The following is a 6,524-nucleotide window of genomic DNA, read 5'->3' on the forward strand; positions in this document are numbered from 1 at the left end:
AAAATGAATTTTAGTAGATTAATGACAAAATAAATAAAAAAGAATTTTAGTAGATTATTTAGAAAACCAACACTTTCATATTATTAAATTGTATGCTAATACCATTTTAAAATTTTAAATAAATAGAAATAGATATTTTAATGATATATAGTTATGTTGTAATTTAAGTTATACTATAATTTATTTTATAAAATTATAAAATGTCAAATCTATTATTAAAACATATTAAGAGATAGCTAAATATTTATAATAAGAATTATTTTTTTAATAAATTTTAGTTATTTTCACTTTTGTTATAATTAGTTTAATTATTTCTATTTGTTTTTACTTATAACAAATGAATACCATATAAAATATTTTTGATCAGTTTAACATATATTGCTTAATCGCGGAAAAAATAATCAAGCTGTGTAGAATACAATAATTAAGCTGCAGAAAAAAATTTAAAATTATGGAATGACGGAATACACATTATATTTAATTATTTCTATTTGTTTGTAATTCGATTCGATCTGGAAATTCCGGATATCAATTTTTTTAAAATAAATATTAGTAAATTATTCAATTCAATCCCTCAATTTTACCAAAAATATAAAATAATAAAAAACAATATAACGCTAAATTAAATAAACAATCATTCGTAATATTGATATATAATAATAATAATAATAATTTCATGCTAAAAAATTTAACATTTTAACAGAAATTGTAAAGCAAAAACAGAAAAATCAATATTTACAAGACTAATAAGAAAATTTATTTGGTATCAATTGACTCAACATGAAAATTAAATTGGATATGCAACAACTCAAAATTCTTTTCTTGAAAAAATTAAAATAAAAAAACTTACCAAATTAAATCATAAAACGTGTAGAGATATAGATATATAATGGTTTGTTTATACAATTAAATTACATATCTAAAAATACATGGATCAGATCGGATATCCAACCTTCTAAAAGATAATATTTGTGATTTGCTTCCATTTTATGGATAACACATTTTACAATTTACTTTGATTATAAGCTTTATGGATATATATATATATATATATATATATATATTTGGATCAAAATGAATAATGAATCCGATCAAACTGAACGAACAATATGTCCACCCCTAATTATTGCAGTTCATCCATTCAGTTCTCAATCAGAGTTTTTTTTGTAAAGAATCATTGAATACTCCACTTTTGTGTACTGCTTTAAAAACCCTGGCTGGCACACAACATTTTTTTTTTGTTTTGTAAATATGTGTATATATATATATAAAATAATATTATTTTTAAATAAAGTGTTCTAAAAACAGTTTATTATATTTTTCAACAGTTTTGTATAAAGATAAGCAATGAATAATTAATAACAGTTTTTGCAAAACAATTTTTATATAATAGTCTTTTTTGTTTAGTGATAACTTTTTATTAGGTATTAATTTTAATGTTGACTAAAAATATTAATACTTAATAAAATTTTTATCAATAAACATAAAAGACTATTTAAACTTTATTATAGAATAAAATTTTATAAACAGTATATTATTATATCATCGATTTAATGTATAATGTTCTGAATTTAATAATATATAATCTATAAAAATATTCAAATTCAAAATAACTATATATATGTTTAAATCAATTTCTAATATATTTTGAAGAAAAATTCTATTCATCAAATGTACAAATTATTTATAAAAAATTGAATTCAATTATGAAAATTAAATAGTAATATCAAAATTTGTATAAATTATTAAAATTGTACAATACTTTAGACCATTTTTATTCATTATCACTATTTAAAAATATCCTTTAGACTTCTAGAACCACTTGATCCATACTTGTACCTAAATTTACTTTTGTTCAGTTCGATCTGGTTGATCCGCGATGCATGATCCATTTTTTTCATTCAGAGCCTAGGTATATATGTCTGTTAACTTAATCTTTTTAAATGAAATATTGGGAGTAAAGATTTATACTAATTACTAGCTAATTTACTACAACTTTGTAACTGCACCATTTGAAAACATCGTGTCTTTATGAAAAGTCTTTTTAAACATATCATTGTCTAAAATATATCTAACTAGGATCGGTCCGGGCTACGCCCGAGATTTTTGTTTAAATTTATATTTTGTTTATTTTAATATATAATATATTAAATAGGTAAATAGGTAAAAAATTATAAAATTATTTTAAATTATTCATTGTTTTTTACTCATTTCAAAATTTGTAGTATCCAAATCTTTTCGTTATTGGTAATTATATATAAGGTGATCAGCGGAATGAACAATAACAAATTAATTTTTAGTTATAGTATTTAATTGGTTAAACTGTAGAAATATTTCGTTTCACTTAAAACTATTTATAATTTTTGTTTCCAGTTAGTCTTCAAGAAATTTAATGGAGACTCCCTCTTAAATCTACAACCATATATTTTTTATGTTTTATTTTTTTTTCTTAAACCAGCGTTTAAAAATAGTTATTCTTTCTAGATAAAAAAAACTTAAGACTAAATCACTAAAAATTGCAGACTAAATTTTCAGAAAACAAATTTATGCATTTACAACCCAGCTAAGCGGACTCATTAACTAAAGATTCTTTTATCTCTCTTACATAAGTTTTGATGTAAAATATTGTTAAAATGTACAACCCGTTAAGTTGATACAACAAAATGCGACAAAATGACTTGAGATAAATCACAGATCTTTGTAACATTATGTCTAATTTTGGTGGAGTGTGAAAGTCCAGTAGACGTTGAGTGCAACTCGTGGTATGATGTTTAGGCTGTTTACTAATTTTGTTCGGGTCTTCAAAATAGTTCTTTATCTTCGTACACATTACCATTGTTATTTCTTATATCATTTATCTTCGAACACATTACCATTGTTTATGATAGCAATGTTCTTTTAACATTATTTTCAATAAAAGTTCTTAATCAAACACGACCCATAAGCTGACCGTTGAAAAACATGCTCCTTTCTTAAAAGTAATAATAATAAAATTATTTTAAATAAAAGGGTTTAAAAAAAATTACAATTGTTGATGCAAATACGAAACTGGATCAAAATCATTTTAATAATTTTACAATTTACATGTTTATCTCTAATAAGCCAGAAACTTGTCATCTTATCGAGCACGGTGTGGTGAGGATTGGCTATCCCATTTTACGTCTTCTTGAACCTCCTGGGTGCGCTCGTTCAATAATCTTTTTTTGTAAGATTCACTTGTGACTTATTCTCTCCGATCAATTTTTCATTATCAGTAGCCTCATCTCCGCTTTCAAGGGATCCATCGCCGGCAGTTCCAACTTCTTCGTGTTAATCACAGGCACCGACGTCTAACTTATTCATCACCAGAAACCTCACCACTATTTAATATCGCCGCGTTATATTGATTTCAACCATAGCACTGGGACATTGAGATGCCATAGTTCTTTATTACTGTGTGTCACCCTTTCACACCCCTAACCAAAAAAAAAGCATCAACTTGGAAATTAGCTACATGAGCTGCAAAGCAACCTAAACAATGCCAATAACTATTATAATTAAATCAAATTTGGAATTGACTCATCAAATACTTAAAAAAACTCAACCCTTTGTTTAAATCTGGTGAAGAAAGTCAGAAGCTTTAGCAAAAGACGAACTTTTTGGGTAAAATATTCTTAAAGCCATCAAGCTGGTCACTTGTTATCAAATCCAACAAGAACAAACAATTGTTTAACTACCCCCAACTGGAGAGGGGATCATCAATAAACTTTGAGAATGATATATCTAAAGCTAGTAGCTGCGAGTCAATCAAGAGCCAATAAAGTTCTTAACTTTTCTGTGAAGCGTTGATCTAAAACCTTAGAAATTGAACAGCAAGCGAAGGGGCAAGCATAAAGGATATTATCAAAGGGAGAAGAATAAAACAAAATAAATAAAAAGAACAAACTGAAACAAAATCTACCAACAAAATTGAAATCTAAATCATCTCCCACAAACGAAAGCTTATGAATAAAAAAACTTGATAATCAGGACATGAACAAATGTAAACAAAATCCACAAACAATATCGAAAAGGAAAGAATCTCCTATAAACTAAGACTATCTGGAAATCTTCTGATTGGGAGTAAATAACTGATGAAATTCATAGAATAGGACTTACCTTTTTATAGCCGAAAATTATGAGAAAGGGACTAAAAGAGCATGCATTCAATGATAGATCGTATGAGGTGTGGAGGAGAAATTGTTAATGAGATCATTGAAGACGACGATTCGATTCATAAGAACTTAGGGCCCGAAACGTTCTTGTTGCGACGGCGGATTAACCAAGAGGATGACCCTCTATACGTGGAGCAAATTGGGGTTCAATTAAATTTATGTCTAGGCCCGTCCAAAAGTAACCCATAATCACATGATGAAACCCACTAAATACCAAACTTAATGATACACGGCAAGTATCGAAACCCAACAAACTTCTGTTTAAATGAAATGATGCGTTTAATGCGGATGTGACACATGTTGTAACGCTGGAGTTCGACTTTCTTAGGTGGAATCCTACGTGACGCAAGGAAGAGAGAGCAAAACACTATTTCACGTAATAAGATTTAGATATTTTTTGGTTTCTTATGTTCGCTTCAATATACATTTATAAACAACCTAAATTTATTAAAACTTATTTAATCTTATATCTTAACTAGTAAAAAGTTTTAAGCAAAATTTATAGTTTAATAAAACCTGATCGATTAAACCTTAAATTTTTTTTAACTTCAATTCGATTTAACTAAAAAAATACTATTTTCGAATTAATGTATTTGGATCAGATCAAGTCCGGTGTTTCTAGGGACCAAACCAGATCGGGTTTTCTACTTTGACTCTAATTGAAATGCATATCTTTAGAGAATATCAGTATGTCGTCATTAATCACCTCATTATCTCAACTTCATATGTTTTTGCTTTAGTGGTATCAAATACAACATATAACGAATCAACCACAGGCGATATGCGATATCGAAGAGCACTATAGATCATGTAATTAGATCACTATTTTTTTCCTCATGAATAAGATACTGTTTCCTTACTCAAAACATAAGACCACATATTACTAATAACATGTCTTACCCACATCTAAATATCACATAAAAGCAGCAAGAGCTAGTCAAACATGAAGGCAATCATATCATAATCAAGCTTCTCCTTTTTGTTCTACGACAGCAACATCAGCATCTTACACCGTGAGAAACTACGATGTTTTGACTAGCTAAATTATCTACGACAGCAACATCAGCATCTTAGCCAAATTGGTTGAGCTTCAGGCCGTCATAGTACGGATTTTTCCAACCTTAGTCTAAGTGATGAGGGTTCGTTCTACTGAAACTCAATTTTGCGTTCCACTCTCCACTGCTATACTCTCACAACACCCACCTTCTTTTTTTAGAATTCGTATCTTTAATTTAACTCCTATAACTCCAGATATTATGCTTTAAATGTGACTTTCTCCTCCATATTTATCTAAAAAATGTATTTTAAAATTTCAAAAAATCATTTCAAACAAAGTTAAACAAGTTAGTAATGTTTGAATAAATATGATTTTACATGATTTTTTAAAATTACTAATTGAATAACAACAAATTTTGAATTATTATACAGAATTTTAAATGAATTATATGTTCAATAACATCAGATGAGAAGAAATGTTTTAAGATCTTCAATTAATAGTGATTTTATATTAATTTTTTTTTAAAAACTCTTACAATGCTCTTAATACAATCCACCCTTTTAAGTACATAGAAGATGTGTCCAAAATTCAGACAGTTAGGATTTAACCATAAAAACAACCCAGCGGAAATGCCCAAAACGATATTAGTTTATTTAGAAAGCCGCAGGAGACTACTATATATATAACTTCTTGCCTTCAGTGTCCTGAATGCTTCTTTATAAAACAAATGAGCAATTTAGACATCTTTTTATCAAGCACGCATTATTATCAGTTAAGAAAGTCCTGAAGTTTTTTTTTATAAATATAAATTTTAATAAATTTAGTAAAATTTAGTTATTTAGTAACTTTTAAATTACAAACAAAATTGAACCAATGATATAATGGCAAGTGTAGATAAACTCTCCAAACATTTTTTTTGATAATTTCTTTTTTTGAAAGATTGGTATTTCACTCCTTTTCCTTTTTCTACTATATCATTTTATATATAGTTAATGTCTAAAAAACTGTGAAAATATCTGTGTTTTTTTATGTTTTAAAAACATTTAAATTAAAATTATAGAAGTTTTTTTGTTTTTTTTAAAATAATTATTTTATTGAAATTAAGAATATAATTTTTATAAGGAGATGAAATTACAGATATAAACAATGTTAACTACTACTAAACAACACATAAAAGCAATATAACAATGCCTTGACAATAAAATAATATAACAACTAGAATGATACTAAAAGAAATATTGTATAGGCACGGGCTTAAAATCTATAAAAACGATCTATAAAAACGAGACATTAGAGCATGACTGATGGGAGGTTCTTAGGGTGAGGTTTTTAGC

General features: G+C 26.9%; 1 long non-coding RNA gene across 1 annotated transcript; it reads right to left on the reverse strand.

Annotated features, from left to right (window-relative positions):
- Nucleotides 1-2,979: 2,979 nt before the first annotated feature.
- LOC106356272 lies at nt 2,980-6,236 on the reverse strand. Its single transcript, XR_001272032.2, has 2 exons — nt 4,138-6,236; nt 2,980-3,455 (listed from the first exon to the last, which is right to left on the reverse strand). It is a non-coding gene; the product is annotated as an uncharacterized LOC106356272 (long non-coding RNA).
- Between the last annotated feature and the right edge of the window lie 288 nt (nt 6,237-6,524).

Source organism: Brassica napus, chromosome A7 (genome assembly GCF_020379485.1).
Source record: "Brassica napus cultivar Da-Ae chromosome A7, Da-Ae, whole genome shotgun sequence".
Lineage (NCBI taxonomy): Eukaryota > Viridiplantae > Streptophyta > Magnoliopsida > Brassicales > Brassicaceae > Brassica > Brassica napus.